The sequence below is a fragment of the Ictidomys tridecemlineatus genome, chromosome 5 (genome assembly GCF_052094955.1).
Source record: "Ictidomys tridecemlineatus isolate mIctTri1 chromosome 5, mIctTri1.hap1, whole genome shotgun sequence".
Lineage (NCBI taxonomy): Eukaryota > Metazoa > Chordata > Mammalia > Rodentia > Sciuridae > Ictidomys > Ictidomys tridecemlineatus.
This window is the reverse complement of record NC_135481.1, coordinates 79525725-79549815: the sequence shown is the minus strand read 5'-3', so window position 1 is coordinate 79549815 and position 24091 is coordinate 79525725. Positions and strand designations below refer to the sequence as shown.

General features: G+C 39.4%; 1 long non-coding RNA gene and 1 pseudogene across 1 annotated transcript; both read right to left on the bottom strand.

Moving 5' to 3' along the window:
* Positions 1-10624: 10624 nt before the first annotated feature.
* LOC144377845 (uncharacterized) lies at positions 10625-24088 on the bottom strand. Its single transcript, XR_013439033.1, has 3 exons — positions 23987-24088; positions 23296-23386; positions 10625-10965 (listed from the first exon to the last, which is right to left on the bottom strand). It is a non-coding gene; the product is annotated as an uncharacterized LOC144377845 (long non-coding RNA).
* LOC110597875 (arginine vasopressin-induced protein 1 pseudogene) lies at positions 14850-15677 on the bottom strand (annotated as a pseudogene).
* Positions 24089-24091: the final 3 nt, after the last annotated feature.

The window sequence follows — 24091 nt, the reverse complement described above, 5'->3', positions numbered from 1 at the left end:
TATTGAGACATGGTTTGTATTCCCAGCCATATTTGTTTATTTTTGTTATTTAACTTGATTTTCCTATTTGATTAGTTTTTCCTTTAGGGTACTACCTCCCTCTGCTGATTTTCATTGTTGTTTTTTTTTTTCCTCTTCATGGAATATTTTTCCAAGGATATTTTGTAGTGTCAGTTTTCTAGCTATAAATTCTTTTAACTTTTGTGTATCATGGAAGGTTTTTATTTCATCTTCAAATCTAAAGTTTAATTTTGCTGGATACAAGATTCTTGGTTGGCACCCATTTTCTTTCAGAGCTTGATATATATATTGTTCCAGGATCTTCTAGCTTTCAGGGTTTGTGTTGAAAAATCTGCCATTATCCTAATTGGTTTTCCCCTATATGTAATCTGATTCTTTTTTCTTGTGGCTTTTAAAATTCTCTCCTTATTCTGTATGTCGGACATTTTCATTATTATGTGCCTTGGTGTGGATCTGTTGTGATTTTGTACATTCGGCACCCTGTAGGCTTCTTGAATTTGGATTTCCAATTCATCCTTCATGTTTGGAAAGTTTTCTGATATTACTTCATTGAATAGGTTGTTCATTCCTTTGGTTTGGATCTCTATGCCTTCCTCTATCCCAATAACTCTTAAATTTGGTCTTTTTATGCTATCCCATATTTCTTGAATATTCTGCTCATGGTTTCTTACCATTATCACTGTGTGGTCTAATTTCTTTTCAAGATTATACATTTTGTCTTCATTGTCTGATGTCCTATCTTCCAAGTGGTCCACTCTGTTGGTGATGCTTTCATTTGAGCCTTTAATTTGGTTTATTGTTTCTTTCATTTCAAGAAGTTCTGGGGGTTTTTTGTTTGTTTGTTTGTTTGTTTGTTTTGTTTTGTTTTTTTAGAACCTCAATCTCCCTGTTAAGATTATCTTTTGCTTCCTGTATTTGTTTATGTAGCTCCTTGTTGAAGTGATCTTTCACTGCCTGTATTTGCTGTCTTATATTTTCCTTGAGTTCACAGAACATTTTAACTGTGTACATCCTAAACTCCTTCTTTGTCATTTTTCTGCTGTGGCTGCAAATGATTCTAATGATGTGGTGTCTTCATTTGTTTGGGGCACTTTCATCCCTTGTCTTTTCATATTGCTCATGTGTCTTCCCTTCCAGCTCTGTGGGTCCAGATTGTTATTGTTTTTACCCTATAAGTTTGTAGTGTTCTTGTAAGGTTCCAAGACCTCTCCTTTGTGGGGAAGAACAATGTTAACAGATGCCAATATCAACAATATACTGAACAATTTGTTGTTATTAAGATGTTTATAGTTTAGTCTCAATGTACAGAAATGTTGGATTCAATTATTATCTAAAATATTGATTCTATTTTAGATAATGGAATAGTTTAGAAGTTTTGTAAAAAGGTTTACAGTTTCTGATGATGGACTGTTGAGAGCCACAGCCAAAGGGGCCCCAGCAAACTTCCAGCTGCCGGCTGATGATTGGCTCACAGGGGCCCCAGCAACATCTAGCTGATTGGCTCCTCTGTGGTGATGTTCATTGGGCTGTTTCCCCGCCCTTCAGACTGCAAAGCTGATGATTGGCTCACAGGGGCCCCAGCAACATCTAGCTGATTGGCTCCTCTCCAGTGATGTTCATTGGGCTGTTTCCCCGCCCTTCAGACTGCCAGCTGATGATTGGCTCACAGCGGCCCCAGCAATGTCTAGCTGATTGGCTCCTCTGCGGTGATGTTCATTGGGCTGTTTCCCTGCCCTTTCAGACCATGGAGCTGCTCATTGGGGGGGCTTCTTTGGCTCCGCCCACGCGACCCAGCCAATCGGCCTCAAGAGCAGGAGGATTGTGGGAGGTGGTGAGGCTTGTGTGGGTGAGAGGCTTGTGGAAGCCGGTGGTGGCAATTGGGCTCTGAGGGTTTTTTCCTGAGGAGCTGTTTTGTTTGGTGTTTGTAGTTCTAAAAATAAAGTTAGTTTCTTTTGACAAGTGGCTCCTGAATTGTGCCCAGCCAGACTGTGGCAATGGACAATATACTGGGGGTGGGGCATAGGACGATATGATGAGGAGGTAGGATGTGAGGATATAGAGTTAATAAGTGTGAAGGAGAAATCTAATGAAGAGGGTTAGTAGCAAGAGAATAGGCAGGAAGTAATTTAGAATAGGCAAGTACGTGGGATGACGGTAGAGTACATAAAACAAACACACATGTATTTAGAAAAATACAGATGTTAAAACAGTAAAATTTGAAGGGGGAAAGAAAAATGAAAGAAGAAAAAGGAAAAGAAAAATAAGGGCATATACAACACCTCTATATTATTCAGATGACTCAGTCCTCAAAGTCCTATATCATGCAAAGTTCTTGGTTTCACATATGTTGGGGATGTGAGGGCCGGAGGATAGAGGGGTAGAAGAGAAAAAACAAACAAAAAACTTGAAGGAAGAAACCAGGGTTGTAGTTACCTTTAGAGATCCGTATCTTTCCTTCTTCTCTTCTCATCAAATAGATGGGGTCGTCTTTTGTAAGCTGTTGTTTCTGCCCTCCGGATGGTGGAGGTAACCAGGGTGGGAAGACTGGTCCAGTCACAGGGAGCCTGGATGCAGGGAGTGGCACCTGAAATAAACGATGACTTCATTTACACAAAACCAATACACGTGTATAAGTAGGGTGTGTATTATGTACAGAGGTTATTTTATCTTCTTACCCACTAATAGGATTCAACACTACTTCTTGCCTAGACAGAAGAGTTTTCCAGGAAAATGTTTGGTAAATTGAGAGCACTGAAAGATGCTAAGGATTAGAAAGCTCTCATAAATCCAATCTGCTTATTTTCTAAATTTCATAACCTACATGTTTTATGTAAACTACATACATACTTAAGTACACATATAAGAGCCCACATATACCTAGAAAATAGTGCTTCCAGCAAGCTAATCTGTGAGTGTTTGTGTGTGTGTGAGAGATAGACTGGGATTGAACCTAGAAGCTCTCTGCCACTGAGCCACACCCCCAACCTTTTTTATTGTAAGACAGGGTCTCACTACCTTGCCAAGACTGATGTCAAACTTGACAGTACTCCTGTCTCACCCTCCAAGTGACTGGGATTACTAGAGTGCACTACCACACCTGGAATTATCCTAGTTACAAGAAAAAAAATGTTTAAAGCATTTCTTAAGTTCATTTAAAAACCTAATGCATGCTGTTATATATAAATAAATTTTTAAAAAACCTTAGTAACAGGGCTGGGGATGTGGCTCAAGTGGTAGCGCGCTCGCTGGCATGCGTGCGGCCAGGGTTCAATCCTCAGCACCACATACAAACAAAGATGTTGTGTCCACCGAAAACTAAAAAATAAATATTAAAAAAAAATTCTCATTCTCATTCTCTCTTTCTCTCTCTCTCTCTCTCCCTCCCCCTCTCTCTCTCTCTCTTAAAAAAAAACCTTATTAACAGATGTGAAAAATTGTGGTATATATGTGAATAAGAATTGTAATGCAAAAAAGAAAGTACATGTGTAAAAGAATGAATTGGCGTGAACATACTCTATATACAAAGATATGAAAAATTGTACTCTTAAAATAAAAACCTAATGCAAATTCCCCCAAAAAAGAAGCACATAGAGTTTGGGGATGATACAAGGAGAATCCTAGAATTTTAGAGTAGGGGTGAACCTTGAGTAGCATTAAGTACAATAGCCACATTTTAGAGATGAAAAACAGACCCAAAAAGATGATGTAACTTCCTTGAATCCCATAGTTAGTTGAGACATATGAACTGCCTCTTGGATTCCCAGTCAAACATACTTTCCTCTACACAACACTTGATTTAAACTAGAGGCGTTCATAAAAACTCAGACAATACACCCCATACTTAGGTTTAGAAACTATCATAAGCCACATAAGAGAAGGGAAAAGAAAAAGTAGAAGGAAACGAGCGTACTTCAAGGGTCGAAGAATCCTGAATGACCCATGAATGCGCGACACTGTGGAAGAGAAATTACATTATTTAAAACTCTAATACTGTTCATAAACAGAATTCTAACTCTTGCTTGCAGTTAATTGAGGTGCATCTGTTCTCTTCCAGGAATAGGAGGAACTTTGTAGGGCTTCTTAGAGTAAATCACACTGCTGCATTGACCCTGGGGAGGGTAGGTGTCTCTTAGAGAAGGCAGTGGAACCAAGCACTTAGGCTGTCCATTTGTATTCTGCTCACCTCAATGAAACAAAAGCTACCTGTAACCAAGAGCCAAGATACAGTTAAAAGAAGGAATTCCTTAAAAAGATATGCTCTGAATTAATAGTTTTTATTTATTTTTTTGGTACTAAATATTGAAACAGGGGTACTTAACCACTGAGCCAAATCCCCAGCCTGTTTTTATTCTATTTATTTATTTGTTTGTTTGTTTATTATTTATTTAGAGGCAGGGTCTCCCTAAATTGCTGAGGCTGGCTTAGGACTTGTGATCCTCCTGCTTCAACCTCCTGATCTGCTGGGAGGATTGATAGTATTTTTAAAGCCACTCATACATTGAAGGCTTTGGAAGAGTATTGATTCTACCACTTGAAACTAAGGAGGAAATTTAATTTAAAAAGGGAATGTTCTTTAGAAATATTTGCGGTTATTCCCAAATACTTTGTCCTTCCCTCTGCCCTCCAGAATTTACAGTCTTTTTTTCCTGCTGTTCTCAGATCCAGTAAATAAAATCTTCAGAAGCCAGAGTTTATTCTCTCAGGGCTCCATTGGGACTACCTCATCTGATGTGCCTATTCATATTAAATTAATTTTCTCTTTAAATTTCTCCCATATTTTTATTGGTGCATTAGAGTTGTACATAATGATGAGATTTGTTGTTACATATCCATACATGCACACAATATAACAATATTAAGTTGGACAGTATCACTGTCCAGTACTTCTCTCCCTCCATGGAGTGGGACCTTCCTTTCCTCTACTGATCTCACTTTGATTTTCATGAGATCCCCACCCCATCTCCTTCTTTGCCTTTTTCTTCTCTAGCTTCCACAATGAAAGAAAATTTAACGACCTTTAACCTTCTGAGTTTGGCTTATTTTCCTTAACATAAGTGTCACTGTTCCATCCATTTTTTTCAAATGACATAATTTCACTTTTCTTTATGACTGACTTAAAACTCCACTATGTATATATTCCACATTTTCTTTATCTATTCATCCATTGATGTATACCTATTCTGGTTCCGTAGTTTGGCTATTGTGACTTGAGCTTCTATAACATGGATATGAAGGTATCACTGTAGTATGATAACTTTAATTCTTTAGGATAAATACTGAGGTGTGGTATAGCTGGATCATATGGTGGTTTCATGCTTAGTCTTTTTTTAATAAATATTTTTTAAAATATTTTATTTATTTATTTTATGTGGTGCTGAGGATCAAACCCAGGGCATCGCATGTTCTAGGAAAGTATTCTACTGATGAGCCACAACCTCAGCCCCTCATGCTTAGTCTTTTGAGGAACCTTCATACTGATTTCCATAGTGCTTGTACTAATTTTACAATCCCACCAACAGTGTAAAAGTCTTCCTTTTTCACCACATCCTGTCCAACATTTATTATTATTTGTATTCTTTATGATTATCATTCTAACTGGTACAAGATGAAATCTCAGTATAGTTTTGATTTGCAGTTCCTTATGCTAATGATGTTGAACACTTTTTCTTATATTTCTTGACCATTTGTTTTTCTTCTTTTGAGAAGTGTCCAATTCATTTTCCTATTTATTAGTTGGGTTATTTTAATTTTGGGTGTAAGTTTTTTGAGTTCTTTATATATTCTAGGTATTAATCCTCTGTAAGAAGAGTAGCTAGTGAAGATTTTCTCTCATTCTATAGGTTCCCTCTTCACATTCCTAATTGTTTCCTTTGCTGTGCAAAAGTTTTTTAATTTGATGGCATCCCATTTGTTAACTCCCAGCATTATTTCCTGAACTTTAGGGGTCCTGTTGGGAAAGTTATTGCCTTTGTATATATGCTGGAGTGTTTACCATGAATCGCATTGTTTCAGGTCTAATTCCAAGGTCTTGGATCCATTTTGAGTTGATTTTTATGCAGGGTGAAGATAAAGGTCTAGTTTCATTTTTCCACATATGGATAATCAGTTTTCCCAGCACCATTTGTTTAAGAGGCTGTCTTTTCTCCAATGTATTTTTTTGTCAAGGATCAGATGAATGTAGATATGTGAGTTTGTCTCTGTGTCTTATGTTTTGTACCATTTGTCTATGTTTCTGTTTTTATGCTAGTACCACGCAGTTTTTGTGATTATAGCTCTGTGGTATAATTTGTGCAATCCCCACCTGCCGAAGTCTGGCTTGGCACAAATCAGGAGCCACTTGTCAAAAAGAAACTAACTTTATTTTTAGAACTACAAACGCCAAACAAAACAGCTCCAGGGAAAAACCCTCAGAGCCCAACTGCCACCACCGGCTTCCACAAGCCTCTCTCCCCCACACCAGCCTCTCAACCTCCCACAATCCTCCTGCTCTTGAGGCCGATTGGCTGGGTCGCGTGGGCGGAGCCAAAGAAGTCCCCCAATGAGCAGCTCCGTGGAGGAGCCAATCAGCTAGATGTTGCTGGGGCCGCTGTGAGCCAATCATCAGCTGGCAGTCTGAAGGGCAGGGAAACAGCCCAATGAACATCACCGCAGAGGAGCCAATCAGCTAGATGTTGCTGGGGCCACTGTGAACCAATCATCAGCTGGCAGTCTGAAGCTTGCTGGCAGCTGGATCATCAGCCGGCAGCTGGAAGTTTGCTGGGGCCCCTTTGGCTGTGGCTCTCAACACCCACCTAGAGTTAGCAGAGGGAAATACAGGATACTGTGGTATTGTGATACCTTTACCATTGCTTTTTTAGCTTAGAATTGCTTTGGTTATTCTGGGTCTTTTATTCTTCCAATTGAATTTTAGGACTGTTTTTTCTAGTTCTATGAAAAACGTCAATAGTATTTTGGTGGGGATTGCATTGAATCTGTACACTGCCTTTTATAGTATATCCACTTTAACAATATTAAGTCTGCCTATCCATGAACTTGGTAGGTCTTACCATCTTCTGAAGTCTTCAATTTCTTTCTTCAATGTTCTAAAGTTTTCATTGTAGTCTTTTCATTGAAGTCTTTCACCTCCTTCGTTTTCCTGATTTCTTTCTCTGCAGTTTCATTGTTGGTTATATATAGGAAAGCTCTTGATTTATGTTTATTGATTTTGTAAATTGCTACTTTGCCATATTTGCTTATTAGCTATAGCAGTCTTTTGGTGGTATTTTTAAATTTTTTTCAGATCTTCTAAGTATGGGATCATATTATCTGCAAACAGTGATGATTTGACTTCTTCCTTTCCTGTTTTTTTATTCCTTTTATTTCTTCTCTTGCCTAATTGCTCTGGCTAGAATTTATAGCACTAATTAAATAGGAGTGGTAAGAGTGGATATCCTTGCCTTGTTCCAGATTTTAAAGGAAATGCTTTCAGTTTCTCCCCATTTATTTTTGAGTTGGCTTTGAGTTTTATGATGTTGAGGTAGATTCCTTGTATCCCTAGTTTCTTTTATCATGATTGGATACTAAATTTTGTCAAAGGCCTTTTCTACAACTATTGTTTCTCTTTAAATTTGCATTTAAATATAATTACTGCTTCCTTGACCTTTTAGCAGATTTTTCACTTATTTTAATTGTCCTATGGTACTATAAAATCTATTGTAGGGATGGGAATATAACTTAATTGGTAGAGTGCTTGCCTTGCATGTACAAGGCCCTGTGTTCAATCCCCAGCACCACCCAAAACAAAAAACTATTGAAAAAGTTCACATTAGACTCTTCTTCCCTGGTAGGTTTTTTTTTTTTTTTTTTTTTTTGAGAAAGCGTATCACTATATTTGTTATTCAGGCTAACCTAAAACTCCTATCTAACCCTCTGATGGATTACAGATGAAACCACCTCACCCAGGTCCTGATAGCTTCATTCTAAAGCAAGAATGAAAAGCAAGGGTTTACTAGATATAGGCACCTGAATTCTGGTTTAATATAGGGACTCTTCATTTACTACAAACTAAAATTATCAGGGCAATTGGGACAAAGCTAAATAGAGTCCAGATCTGATATTTTTTCCCCATCCTTCATCAATTTGGAATTTACAAAGAAGTCTTTAAGGGAACCCTTTTGGGAATGACTGGGAATATAGAGTATAGAGCACTGTTATGCAATGGTGGTACTGAAGTTTGGACATTCTTTCAGAATGAAACTTATGCAGTCTGTTCTGGGATTCTAGAACAGCTGCCTAGTAACAGAGAAACTAGGCATCTGTTAGCGCTTCCTGTAGCCCACAAGGAGGAAGCAGGATTGCCTGAAAAATACAGGACTCCCAGTAAAATTTGAATTTCAGGTAAATATTTTATTTTAGAAGAAATATGTCCCAAATATTCCAGGGACATGTTTCTGCTAACAATACTGTCAACTGGAAATTCACATTATCTGATATCCTGTTTTAATATCTGCTAACTCGGCCAATCCTAGGTGGGGATTGCATGAAAGAATAAGGACTAGTGGGAATGAGGCATCAATAGAGCTGGTAGCCCTACTGCCGGGAGGAGGGGAGCAAGAGTAAGACAGGAAGCTGGGGATATAGCTCAGTTGGTAGAGTGCTTGTCTTGCATGCACAAGGCCCAGCACCACCAAAAAAAAAAAAAAAAAAAAAAAAAAAAAAAGTTAATAAAAGGCACTTGGAAGGGGGCAGAAAGGAAAGAAGACTGCTTATCTCATCCCTTAAGCAGTCTACTTAAGTCTATGCTATATAAATAGGGTTCCATTAAGAGATCTGCTTAGAGGAGGTCAGAAAATAGTAGAATGAAAGAAAACACAAGAGGCAATACAGAGAAGTAAATTTAATATGTCTTGAAAATAGTCTTTAATTTTCTCAAATCATCTCCATTTTATGCTGTTTGAAGATTTCTGAAGTTTTCCCTAGTTTTGTTTTTCATTGACAATATTTGATCTGGCAAATGCCTCCAGAGACTACAATATACACAACTTGCTTCAAGTGAGCAACTGAAATAAACAGGAAGATAATTATCTAGTCACTGAGGCAGCTGAATTTTTTTTTTTTTTTTTGCTGGCAGAGTATCCTCAGAAGTATACTCTAGTCAAATAGATTGAGTTATTCAGATAATTATGATAATTTTCTTTTTTAATAGTTTTTTAAAATATTTTAGTTGTATATGAATACAATGCCTTTATTTTTATGTGGTGCTGAGGATTAAATCCGGTGCCTTACATGTGCTATGCAAGCACTCTACCACTGAGCTACAACTCCAGCCCCAGTAATTGCTTATAAATAGCAGTAACGTGAAGATTTTTTGGGTGGCTCTCACAAGAAATGTGCTATGGAGTTCATTTCAACCACATTGAAATGACTGCTCCAGTTATCTCTTTGATGCTATTTAAAATCTTGTTTAAGAAGCAAATACTTAAAAAATCACTGATAGGTTCCTTAATCCCCAGTATGTTAGAGAAATAAATTCATTTTTAAGAGACTAAGTCACTTTGTCTCATCACTCTCAACTGAGCTAGTTAGAACATTATTAGGTTTCAAGTTCAGTTCACATCTGTGTATTTATTTTATTTTTTTTCAAGCATATAAAGCAGGGTTTATTTTAAAAGGGGTAACATAGACTTCTCCCAGGAGGGAGAAATGGGCCATTGCTGGTATCCTGGTATCCTAAGAAGCGAGGTGTTCTGCCCTTTTTATATGTCTAGGCTTCCTTTGTTCTCCTGCCTTTTCCCGCCTTATCTTTCTCCTTCCTGTGTTCATGACTAGGCCCAGAAATGCTCACATCTATGTATTTAAAGACCTTTTGTTGTTGTTTTGTTTTGTTTTTGTACCAGTGATTGAACCCAGAGATTCCCAGCTCTTTTTATTTTTTGAGACAGGGTCTCACTAAATTGCTAAGGCTTGAACTCTCAATCCTCCTGCCTCAGCCTCCTAAATTGATGGGATTACATGTGTTCGCCACCATACCTGGCCTAAAGTCTTTTTTTTTTTTTTATGGTGATAGGGATTGAACCCAAGATCTTCTGCATGTAAGGCAAGCACTCTACCAACTGAGCTGTATCCTCAGCCCTAAAGTCCATTATTAAAGGAGATCTCTTGTGGTATTTATGACAACATCAGAATAGAAGAACATCAGTGTCCCGATACATGCAAATGGAATTCCTGAAAATTCTGTCCATTTGGCTGTTGTAGAGCACCATGGAGTGCTGCGCTGGGAGAATGGGATAGAGTCATCACCTGTATGAAACAGATTCCTTTGGAGGTAGCTATGGCAAGACCTCGAAAAGGTAAGTCCCTCATCTAGACTTGTTACCTAAGATGTACTATACTAATATAGTATATCACCTCCTATGTCCATCTTTTTTAATAGGAAATAATAATTCTTTGAAAGTAAATTGTTCTTGAAGTTTCTTCTTTTCAATGACCTTGCCCTAGAACCGAAAGTTGCATTTTTTTAATCCTGTTCCGTAGCTGACATCTATTACTATTGTTCGTATATCCATTTTCTAAAAAAAGAATCATTCTGTGTACACGTCTTTGTAACATTTTTTTAATGACAGAAAATGAACACTTTTTCTTGTTCTTATATTCTTCTACCACTTCTTCCTTATGTATTCTATTATGTAATCATAAAATGTAAATTCATAAAAGGAGTCAAATAGCTTAAATTATGGCATTGCTGTATACCATAATATACTATTCACATATTTTTATACTCAAATTTCTCCTCAAGGTTTGCTTGTGTTCAGAAGGAAATTTGTGTTTCAGGAAGCTGTCTCACTGATAATAGCTATTGGCTCAAATTAAAGGTCACGTCCTTTGGCACTTGGTCCATTCTGGCAGGAGTGGTCAAATCCTTAATGAAATGGGTATTTTCCAAATCAGGCCCTCTGATCTCTTCTCCTAAAGAAATAAACTCTGATCAGACCATGTTTTTGATGATAACTGCTGCTTTACACCGATAAAGAAGTTGTTTTTTTTTTTTAAGTAAGTCATGTGATTCTTTTTGTTCCTTGACACACCAAGGGAAGTTTATGTGAGGAAATCAGTATTGAACAGTTTGTACTGTACAGATGTTAATAGGATACATTTTTCTTCCCTTGCCAGTATTACTGCAGATTTTAACTCCATAAAGATTTCAACTCCATCCATGTTCTGGTCTCATTGTTTGTTTCTTAACCTCTTCTACTCTTGGTTTTTGGCCCTCTGTGAATGGCCATTCTGAACCTCTTTAATTGCTTAAAACTGCTCTAATTTCAGGATTTCAAACTTTGAAATTCCTCATTTGGACCATGACTCCCTTATCTGCCCTACTTCTTCAACTTACCCACCAGTTCCTTGACTAGTTTTTGGGCCTGTCCCTTCCAAGCCTACCAGGCTTCTATTGCCCACCCCCATCTGGCTTTACTTCCTTCTTCCCCACCTTTTTCACTCCACCCCTCAAAGCATTCATATGAGGAATGCTTCAATAGCAGTCCAAATAATTTCATTCTTTTCATCTCCTATGTCCATCTTTTCAATTCCAGACCTTCTGTAGAGTAGACACATTCTACTTTCTTTAGTCCTGTATACCACAGTATTGCTAAAAAAAAAAAAGTCATGAAATTATGCTGTTGGAACTTCACTCTCATTTGAAGGTCCTTTTTATCCATTTTGCATTGAATTCCTTTACAATCTTAACTTGAAAAACAACTAATTTGAGGCTCTTATTTTTTCTCCTGTTAAGTGGCGAAGGTGAATAAATCTGAGTGGCCACAGGCTACCCAGGAGATGGTCAGTTGCAGTACTTATCAAACTTTAATGGGCACAGAAACACTTAGAGATCTTACTTAAAATGCCAGTTGTGGGCCAGGCATGGTGGCACATGCCTATAATCCCAGCAGCTCAGGAGGCTAACACAGGAGGATAGTGAGTTCAAAGCCAACCTCAGCAATGCCAGTTTTAGGTGAGGATATAGCTCAGTGGTAGAGTGTGTGCTCAACACCAAAGAAAAATATGTCAATTCTGATTCAGGTGTCCCTGGTAATGCCAATGCTGTAGATCATAATTTAAGTAGTAAGGGTCTCATTGAGCTCCAAGATTATTTTTTAAAAATAAAAAGGGTAACACTCATGATTCTAAGTCATAATCATATTTTTCATTCCCAGCAGACAACTTAACTAGAAACTGAAAGCCATGAGCCTCTTCAGCAATGTTTATCCTTTCCTATCCTGAGGCTTTTCTCCCTTTTCTTTCCTAGGTTTCCTTTTCTACTTGCTTTCATACTGTCCCTCCTTGCTGAGTTGGGATCTTGTTCTTTCAGTTATCCCTTCTCACTGGCTCCTTCCCATCTACTTGCAAATACCTTCAGACTTCTGGACTAATAAAACTGGGATAGTTTATTAGATAGTTTCCCAGGGATAGTTTCATAGTGAAATTTCACAAAGGACCTCTCTCTATGCCTAGTCTCTTTCCAATTCCACATTTGCAACTGACCATCATTTCCTGGGTAGCCTGTGGACACTCAGATTCATTCACTTTGGAAACAACTCATTCATTTGTAATAGTGTTACTGGTAATAGTAAAATTAGAAATAAGTAACTGTTCAAATTGAAGGAAGAAATAAACAGTTTTAAATGTTGCAGTAATTTAAATAATACTTCATGTGTTAGCATAGAATAAATAGAAAAGCAACTATGCCATATTTTAAATAGGAAAGAAGATAGTTTTAGAGGAAAACATCTGAAAGGAATGATATTTTATTGATTCCAAAATGTTAAGAGGTATCTCTGGGTATTGAGGTTGCAGATGAATTTCACTTCATCATCTGTATACTCTGAAATTTTTAAAGTATGTATAATACAGAATTACAGTAAGACTCTTCTGTAAGAACTGTGGCACAAATACAGTAGATAACCTGATTCCCAGGTGAGTGTGAAGCAGAACCCCATACATAGATTTTGCAAAAGGAATGAAGAAGAATCTGTCTCACAACTCTGCTCTCTGAGTCAGATCAAAGATATAAAGGAGTCAGAGAAAGGGGAATGATAAAGATGTTTCCTTAAAGAAAGCTGCTGCTATGCTCTTAGTTCTTTGGGTGCCTCTAAATTAAAAGGCCCCAGGAAACATGTCTTCATACTAGGATTTAGAGCTTGTAGTATGGGGGACTCAGAGAGGTGATGCCTGAGAAAGTTGAACTGTAGATAGGGCCTGACTGTATGACTGGAAATATAAAGGATGACAGAAAGGCTGGCAAAAAGCATTGGGATGGAAGCCAGGGAAGGCTGCTGCCTTGAAATTGGCCTTCACTGCCTATTTCCTGAGAGCCATATGGGTACCAACAGTGGGAAGAGAGTTGCCTTAGAGGGCTGGGGATGTGGCTGAAGTGGTAGCGCGCTCACTTGGCATGCGTGCGGCCTGGGTTCGGTCCTCAGCACCACATACAAACAAAGATGTTGTGTCCGCCGAAAATTTAAATAAATAAATAAATATTTAAAAAAAAAAAAGAGAGAGTTGCCTTAAAGCTGTCTTGAACTAGAAGGAACTTTATGGATGCCTAGGGATTGAGGAAGGAGCTGCAAATGACTACCTAGATATAAAGACATAGTGACCCACCAGAAAACCACTGAAAAGTTTTCAAGAAAAGTAGCCCAGAGAGGAAGCATAGGCTTTAATTACTTGCCAGGCTTGAGACACCAGCCTTAAACATTTGCTAGGCCTAGAAGCATTAAGCCACCCACCCCTCACCTCTCCTCATCTTAACCCTCTACTGCTTATCATCCACCTGGCTGGAGCAAGAAAAGAAGCAAGTAGGGAGGAACTGAGCTAGAAATGATTAGGGAAGAAAAGTCAGCCATGCTCCCACCTATTTACACTGAGGGCTTTAGCTAATCTAAACTGGCAGAGTAGAATGTTGTAATGCTGTTTGAAATTTTTGTTGTTATAGAACTTGATATTCTAATTTCTGAATTAAGACTGCATTTATTAAAGTGACATTGTACTATGAATGCATAGTACCACGCATAATACAATCTAAGGGGAACAGAGAAGTAATGGGAACTCTAGACTTTTTTTGGTCCTGGGGTAGCCCAACTACTGAGCTACATCCTCTGTCCTTTTTTATTTTGAGACAGGGTCTTGCTAAGTTGCTAAGGGTCTCACTAAGTTGCTGACTGGTCTTGAACTTGCAATCCTCCTGCCTCAACCTCCCAAGTCACTGAAATAACAGGTGTGTGCCACTACTCCCAGATGAACTGCTAGTTTTTGTTTGTTTGTTTGTTTGTTTGTTTTTGAGTATAGGGGATTAAACACAGCTGCACTCAATTCATCTCCAGTCCTTTTTTTATATTTTAGAGACAAGGCCTCACTAAGTTGCTGAGGCTGCCTTTGAACTTACAATCCTCCTGCTTCAGCCTCCTGAGTCACTGGGATTATACTACTGTGCCCAGCTACTAGACTTTTCATCTAGGAAGAAAGAGCAAAGGAAGAATGGGAAAACAAAAATCAAGTTATATCACAATCTGTTCATAATGCTTTTTGCCAGAAGCCCCCTTATGATTTCCTCCTCCATTTCTTATCCCCCAAAAGGTAACAGGTCTTCTAATAGTATAAATTTGTTTTTGTCTGTTTTTATATTTTGTATACATGGAATCATTTGGGATTTTCTGGTTTATGTATGGTTTCTTTTATTCCACATTTTGTGAGGTTAATCCATGTTGTTGCAAGAAGTTATATTTCATTCATTTTTATGCAAATGGTTTTATTTGTTACATAAACCATGGTTTTCTCATGCTGGCCTGACAGCACCGGGGGTGTGGGATAGGTTGCTGAATTATGAGTGACAGTAGCAGCCAGCAGATTAGTGACAGAAGTGATAAGGTATTGCATTCTGAGTGCCTATCACTTGATTCCCAAGAGAATATCATGCAGCCCAAGTACAGTGTTGGATTGAGAAGAGCTGAGGCAGGAACAGTCTGTGTGTGTCTCCCCACTCTGGTGAGAATGGATCTCACATGATACAGAGCCCACTGGAAGGCTCCAGTCCTGTTGAATTGAGCAGACTAGTGGCAGCATCTTTTGCTTTCCTTTATTTATTTCCTGCAGGGCTGCCTATCTCAGGTCTCCCTTCTTCACCTCCCAGGCCTTTGGCAAAAGTCACCATGATTCGTGGGGAAAATCCTGCTATTCCCAGACCTTTCCTGGGATCAGTGTCTGATCTGATAGAGGTAGCCTGTGGGACCTGGTTCCCCAAAGTTCTGGCAGATCCTGGCACTTGTCCTGAGTTCCAATGCTGCTCACTAGAGGCTGTCTTAGTGGCAGTGCTCTGTGCATCCAGCCAGTGGGAAGCGGAGCTCCAGGACTTAGAGGTTAACTGCAATGATATAGCAATTGAGCCTGGGCTTTCTGCCTGGGGGGCCTCCTCTATTCAGTGATCTCCTGCACACTCCTGGATCTGGAGCCATTCCTCAGCCCCCTGGTCCCCACTGCACTGAAACAGGCCCTGGAATCTGCAGCAGGTCAGCATCCTGGAAGATGTTGGCCGAGGCCTGCCTGTGGCCCTGGGCTTCAGTGGGGGCCTGCCAACAGGACAGCTCACTCACTACAGAGGCTGGGGTGCCCATTGTGAGCACGCTGGTTGCCCAAGGCAGGCTACACGCAGTCCAGAGCTGGCCCAGGCCACCTCAATAACAGTCAGGTTTCCCCAAATTCATTCATTTGTATTATTATATAATGTTCTATAATATGAATATACCACAGTTTGTCCATTTACTGATAAGCATTTGGATAGCTTCCAATTTTTGCCGATTACAAACAATCCTACTGTGAATAGTGTATTATTTTTAATAACAAGGTGGGAAGCTCTTAAAATTCTTGCAAATAATCTCTTTTCTTTTCCCATTACTACCATCCTAGTTTAAGTCTTCAAAACCTTTCACTTGGATATCAGTAGCCTACTCATTGATAACTATAGCTATAATTAATCATAAGTATTACTACCAGGTTATCTATCCAAAGCATAACTCTAGTCATGCCACTCTTACTCATAAATATTCAAGGTGTGTCCTAGTCAATTCTCTAGGCAATGGTGGCCTAGCTTGTCCTAAACACAGACCCTCATTTTCTTTCCCTGCTTCTCTGTTCATTCCATTCCCACTTCATGTTGCACCAAAGTACCACCCACACTGCTTCTAACATCTACATGCTTCTTCAGCCGGCAGTCTTAAAAGCCTTCTGTCTTATCTGCATATAAGGTCATTTCCTCATTTGCAGTGCTCTGTTGCAGTCATCCTGATGGCTTTGCTTTCATTCATCTTTCTCCCTGAACTCTGGTGGGGACCCCATCTCGTTCATGTGTGTTTCCTACAGCAGCTAGTGCAGCTTCTTGTCCATAGAAGGGGCACAGAGAATGTTGCTGAAATATTTTGGAGAAGTTGTTAGAAAACATCTTCCTGATTTTTACCTCTCATGCCTACTTCTCTTTTGAGTGAATTCCCCTCTTGCTCCTTGGTATTTTATTTGAGCTGGCTTGCCCAGGAACTTAGTCTGTGGTATCACTGATCCTCAAGAAAATAACTTCTCAATACTGCTTTCTGTAATAATACCATTTAACAACCTTCCTTCTCTAAATGAATTAGATTATTTAGTAGGCATCTAGTATGTACATGGCACTGTAGTAACTGGAATAAAATTTGCTGTGCAGCTGCAAGACATCATTCCAGAGTTTTAATCTTTTTCAATATATTTTTTTTAGTTGTAGATGGACACAACACCTTTATTTTATTTGTTTTATTTTTATGTGGTGGCGGGGATTCGAACCCAGTGCCTCATACATGCTGGGCAAGTGGTCTACCACTGAGCCACAGCCCCAGTCCCAGAGTCTTAATCTTAAGAACGTTTTAATGTCTAAATCTGCTGTCTTGGGGCTGGGGATGTGGCTCAAATGGTAGCGCACTCGCCTGGCATGCACGCAGCCCAGGTTCGATCCTCAGCACCACATACAAACAAAGATGTTATATCCGCCGAAAACTAAAAAATAAATATTAAAAAAATAAAATAAATAAATAAATTTGCTGTCTCTGGTTGATTTTTATTTATTTGTTTATTTATTTTTGCTGTAAGATTTATTTATTTTTTTTAAATTGTTGGTTGTTCAAAACATTACATAGTTCTTTTTTTTTCTTTAAGAGAGAGTGAGAGAAAGGGGGACAGAGAGAGAGAGAGAGAGAGAGAGAGAGAGAGAGAGAGAGAGAATTTTAATATTTATTTATTTTTTCTTAGTTCTCGGCGGACACAACATCTTCGTTTGTATGTGGTGCTGAGAATCGAACCCAGGCCACATGTATGCTAGGCGAGCGCGCTACCGCTTGAGCCACATCCCCAGCCCCAACATAGTTCTTGATATATCATATTTCACACTTTGATTCAAGTGTGTTATGAACTCCCATTTTTACCCCGTATACAGATTACAGAATCACATCGGTTACACATCCACTGATTTACATACTGCCATACTAGTGTCTGTTGTATTCTGCTGCCTTTCCTAACCTCTACTATCCCCCCTCCCCTCCCCTCCCCTCTTCTCTACCCCATCTGCTGTAATTCATTTCTCCCCCTTGTTTTTTTTCCCCTTTCCCCTCACTTCCTCTTGTATAATTTTGTATAACCCTGAGGGTCTCCTTCCATTTCCATGCAATTTCCCTTCTTTCTCCCTTTCCCTCCCACCTCTCATCCCTGTTTAATGTTAATCTTCTTATGCTCTTCGTCCCTACTCTGTTCTTAGTTACTCTCCTCTGGTTGATTTTTAAAACTTGCATTTGTTTCAATACTATGGATGAAATGCACTTTGAGTGAAGTTTGGGAATGTCAGCTGAAGTTCAAGGCATTTCAAAGCAAATAGAAGATAAAACTGGAGCACTGTCTTGCTTTCCCATCAGAAACTGAATTCTCAAGAACTAGTTCCTGAATTTAATGACTGAAAAATATTGGTTAAAATGACCAGAAACCTCATTTATTTGCATCCTTTCTCCCTCTCTCCATTTACCCCAAGAAAACTTGATTCTTCTGAGCATCAGAGATGACTTAATTTTGTGGTAAGAAAATAGGAATTAAGGGAAGCCAATTAGGAAACCTCAAGGAAGAGGAAGTGTCTCTAGGCTGAAAGGAAGGCTGTTGAGTCTTATTTCCTCTTTGTTCTTGACTCACTGTCTTGTTGCCTAGCTAACTTCTGCATCTCCCTTTCTTTTACCTGATCAGGGTGCTGGGGTGAGGGAGAAATAGAGTAAATAAAGTCTAAATAAAATTCATAAAGATCCCAAGATGTAAGGAAACACCAGAGGTGGGAAATATCAGTGAACTGATATTTGCAGTTTCATTCCTCTCTCCACATCATGGGTGAGGCTGCATGTGTATAGGACAGGGTAGGTAAGAACTGGCTGCTTTCCAAAGTAGGAAGAAGATAGTTTCACTTCTGAATAATTGCATATGCACTGCAGACCTATGTAGTACTTGGCTTCATTCTTTTTTTTTAATATTTATTTTTTTAGTTGTATTTAGACACAATATCTTTATTTTATTTACTTATTTTTATGTGGTGCTGAGGATAGAACCCAGGGCCTTGCACATGCTAGGCAAGTGCTCTACCGCTGAGCCACAATCCCAGCCCAGCTTCATTCTTTAGTAGGGATAGAACAAAGCAAACTAACAAATAATCCAGTGCTTCTTCACCAGTGCCCACTTCTTTCACAAAGAGAAGCTGAATTCAAGTCTACTGGTAAATGCCTTATTTTCACTGAAGTGGTGATCTTTTACTTATGTTTTTAAAGTGGGTACAGAATGCTCCCTTATTTGAGAGAAGAAACTGAGGTTGTGGGCACCAGGTAGTCTGTGGCAAGGCTCAGATTCTGATACTTAGCAGAGCCTGATGGTGTTCAAAGCTCAGGACCTTATCTCTTTCTTCCCCATTTTATTTTTCACTGGAACATTTGCTGTTCTTTCAAGCTATGAAGGGCTTCCGGTGTTATCATACTTAAGGGGAAGTTATGTGTTAAAAACCACCAACGGCTAAGCCCAAACCAGCTGGTGTCTTCCATTGCCTCCTTCCAGTTTCTGGGGAGACCTGTGAGAATTCTCTTTCACACAGTCCTGTTCATGCCACTCTTAGGAGAAACAAGAAATCAGCTGAGCATTGGGTCTTCATTTAAAGCAGTATTGGGGAAAACAAGAGAAACATGAAAAGTTATGAGGATAATACTTAAGTTGTTATATCTAAAAATCAAGGGTGAATTGAAAAGCTAAAGGTTTGAGCTCTATAGAAGGGGTTTATGGATAATTGTATTTAAATGTCATTTGAATTAAGCTGATAAAGGTTTATTCCCTTACAAACCAAAGGAAAGCATTTGTCATTTTGGGTAATGGTTGAGACTCCAGGCATAGAATAACAGGTACCTATGACTGCTATGTTGACAGACACTGTATTGTACCCTCCATTGGGACTAGAAAGTGAGAAAACCACACTCACACTAGATGTTATGGACAAGATGGCTGAGGAGCATTATTTCACTAGAGTCTGGCCAAGTAAGGGGTTTGAAGGGCATATGAATAGAAGCATAATGAAGTTACCTCATGTAAGTCACAGAAATCACACCCTGGCCCACATTTGACTTCTCCTTAGCCCATAAGTGATAGAATTAGAATGCAGAGAAATCACACTTTTTTCCTTCTCCAAGACTCATTCAGAATTACTGTACTCCTAGGTAACCAATCATAGCTAGTATAGTGCAGGAAGAACTTGCAGGCCTGAGATTGATCTGAGAAAGATTAAAACAATGGAAAGATACAAATAGGGTCAGGTTCTTGCCCTCAAGGAGTCCTCTCAGGAGGCTCTGGACTGGAGAAAGTCTGGCCAGGGAGCTGGGCAGAGTCCTTTTTCCCTCTCATTTTTTACCCAAAGCTGCTATATCCCTAGCTGTCCTGGCTACAGTTGCCTTTTGGGGCTCTTAACATCAGGAAATCTCAACTCTTCTAAAATACTCTATGATCAGTATATGTAGCCAACTCACAGGGCATTGTTTCCAATTCCTGCTAATATCCATGGAAACCCAGGCCTTATTTTTCTATTCCTTTGGCTCACTGAAACTGCCAGCAGAGTGCCTTAAGCTAAGGGCTAAATTCTTATCTTGCCTTTAAGCACCATATGATCAGCTTGTCAGCAGTCACTGGGAATCTACACTGCTATTTCTTACCTTTGCCTGTGGGTAACCTCTACCTTCCACCTTCTTCCACCCCCGGGGAGAATGTAGGCCTTGCCAAACAGAGGCCCCCAGGAAATTTTCCAAGACTCACGAGATGTCAAGTCACCTCTAAAATTTTTCAAAAACCCAGAAAGTCATTTCAAAAGCCTAATTTAGTGCCCCCCTGCCCCAGAGAGAAAGATCAAATTTTCCACACAGACACAGCAAATCTGCCCCACAGGCTCATGTTAAAGCTGCAGAAGTATTGGTGCCCAGACTACAGTGAAAGCTCCCTGACCCAGGGGGAAGTCCACCTGGCTAAGCAGCTTAGCTGCTGCTTGGTGGCCAATGGCACACATTCATGAAATCCACTTGCAGGGGATTTCCCTTTGCACTGGAATCAGCAAAGGTTTTTGTCTTTCTGAAAGATTTCCCAGAGGAATTCATTTGCCTATGTGGAAAAACCTAAATTTGGATTTCTCATTTAGTCATAAGTTTTTTCAAATACAGAAATACAAACTGGGTGCACACCTATAACCCAGCTACTAGGGAGGCTGAGGCAGGAGGATCACAAGTTGGAGGCCTACCTGAGCAACTTAGTGAGACCCTGTCTCAAAATTAAAAATAGCCTGGTGCAGTGGCATGTGCTTATAATCTTAGCAGTTTGGGAATGCTGAGGCAGGAGGATTGCAAATTCAAAATCAGCATCAGCAATTTAGCAAGGACCTAATCAATTTAGCAAGACCCTGTCTCAGAATAAAAAATAAAGTGATGTGTGGATGTGGTTCTGTGGTTAGTGCCCCTGGGTTCAATCCCTGGTACCAAAAAAATTTAAAATTAAAAAATAAAAAGGGCCAGAAGAGGTAGAGCACCCTTTGTTTCAATCTGTAGTATCACACACACACACACACACACACACACAAAAAAAAAACAAAACAATTAAACATAATACAAGTTTTAAATACTGAGCATGTACATTCTATGAATGGTCTGATGCTTACTTTATGCAAGGTCCTGTTTGGTTTAAGGAGATACTGGTGAGCAAAATACATAAGGCCACTGCCCTCAAGAAGACTGTGGTTCTAATCTAGCTTTCAATCTGTTTGTATTGAAAATGAACTTGATTCCATCCAGGAAGTATACTAAAAAGTATTAAAACGTACATATCATGTTATATGCCTCAAAATTTGAATGAGCCGGGCATGGTGGCATGGTGGTGCACACCTGTAATCTCAGTGTCTCAGGAGATTGAGGCAAGAGGATCATAAGTTTAAGGTCAGTCTCGGCAACTTAGTGAGACCCTGTCTTAAAAAAAAAAAAAAAAAAAGGGTGTGTGTGTGTGTGTGCACGCATGTGTAAAGAGCTGAGGAGGTAGCTCAGTGGCAAAGTGTCCTGGGGTTCAATCCCCAGTACCAAAAAAGGAAAGAAAAAAAAAAAAGTTCAAATGTGTGAAATAATTCTCACAGCCTGCAGGATGTGAAATATCCCATCACTATAGGACAGTGAATGTCCAGAATCATGTCTACAAAGGAAGCAAAGATTGCAGCTATGAAAACATTTCTCAGTTGTTCCCTTTCTACAGTTTTCTGTTCAATTTTATAGTCACTATTGAACTGTTATGAACCAATCCCCATGCCAGGGGTAGTAGAAGATATAGAGATGAAAAGTACACAAGCCTCTGCCCTGCCACTCTTGATGAAACCCACACATCTGACTCTAAACCGCGTAATTACCAATATCTGACCCACAAAAATGGCCATCTCTAACTCAGAGAGAGAACACTTAACCTACCATGCATGAAACCCTGGGTTTAATCCCCAGAACAGGGGGAAAAAGGCCATCTCATTTGGTTCAGACTATTTAAAGATTCAAATAATATGCCCTGGCCATATAAGTAAGAAAGAGATCATTGGCAGATTTGGGCTTCTTAAAAATCAATGATCCTTAAGACAGGAGCTTGGAGAATGAGGGGTGATCAGGCAGTGCAGCTCAGAGCAGTGCCAGTATTATCCAGGAATAGAAATAGGAGAATGAAGTATAGAAGAAAAGGCTGAAAAGATAGGTTAACTTGTTATCAGCTTTGAATGCTAAAGATTAGATTTTATTCAACTAGGCATGATGACACACACCTGTAATCCCAGCAATTTGGGAGGCTGAAGCAGAAGGATCCTAAATTCAAGGATAGCCTGGGCAATTTAGCAAGACATGTCTATAAATTAAAAAGGGATAGGGATATAACTCAGTGGTGAAGCACCTGGATTCAATCCTAATTCCAAAAGAAAAAGAATATTGCAAGGTTTGGCTGAGTACTTGGAATGTGTAGTACAAAAGGCAGGAATTGGCTTGAGAAGGGAAGAGATTAGATAAGGAATTCCATTTTAAACATTTTGGATTTTGAAATGCCAAGTGGCTTAGTATGGAAGAGAAGATTCAGCTTCAAAAAAAGGTCCAATGTAAGAACTAATTTGAGACATCAGCATAGGGCAGGCTGTTGACACTGAGGGATTAAATGAGTTCATCCTCCTAGCAGCTTTACAGAGAACTCTGATTCACAGGCAAACTATAGGAATTACAGAACACAGGCCCTCTGTCTCTCTCTCTCAGAAAACAATACTCAAAAGGTCGACTTGATCCTGCGAGTTGGAGACCTGAACCAGAAGGGACAACTCTTATCAGTACAATTAGAGCTGGAAAGTACCCTATGTTCCAGAGATGCTGTTTGCATTCACTATTTTCTTAATTATGTTTCTGTTTTGAATTTCTTTTTCAGGTTAATAAAATAGAAATTTGTTTTTAAAAACCACTCTTGAGAAATTGGAACTCTTTTATGAGGTTCTTACACCTTCTTTGGTTTTACGGGGGAAAACTCGGCCAACATTATTTTTTTGCATTTTGCATTAACTAGGACTCTTCATTTGGGTAAAACCAAAATAAGCACGTTTCTACAATTTGAAAATCCACCTGCTGTTTTCCCAAGGGACATCCCCTTTTGGGAATTATTATCATTAATCCATCCAACACTAACCTGCTCATCCCTTCTGATCTTGTTCATTATCCATCAAGGCTGCTAACCTCCGGATTACCCCATTACCTGTATTTCAACTTTAGTTCCACTTCTAAAAAAAAAAAAAAAAAAAAAAAAATTGGTCGGGGCTGCTGTCCAAAGGAAGATCTTGCCAGGATAGAAGAAAATTCCATTCTTTCCAGTGACTACTTGAACCCCTTCAGAGCCTACATTTTAGGGTTACTGCTACTGCAGCTGCTATCCTACTCACCCCGCCTCCGTCGTAGGAAGGAAAGAGGCAAGTAACTTGGAAGTAAGGAAGAACAACTAGCGTTCAGGTCAGACACAGGTTGGATGTAAGATGCCACTACTAACGAGACGTGATTACATTACGTGATCACACTGATAGGCAAATAACTACCCAGCAGCCCTAGAAAGCTGCTTTGTTCTTTTTTAAAAATATTTTTTTCTAGTTGTTGATAGATCTTTTATTTTACTTATTTATAAGTGGTGCTGAATCTCGAAACCAGTGCCTCACACCTGCCGGGCAAGTGCGCTACCGCTGAGCCAAAGTCCCAGGCGCGCGCACACACACACACACACACACACACACACACCCCTTCTCTCTTTTTAATATTTAGCTGCTTCGTTCTTGCTGTAGTCAACTCATTCTCAGCATGCAAGCCCTAAGACTGCACGACCCCCACTTCACCTGACCATCTTCGACACGCTCAAGAGCAAGCCAGGCGCAAGCGCAGACCGAAGACCTTCGGCCCTCGGCGTCCCACCCCTAATGGGGGCGGGACCCTAAAACTCC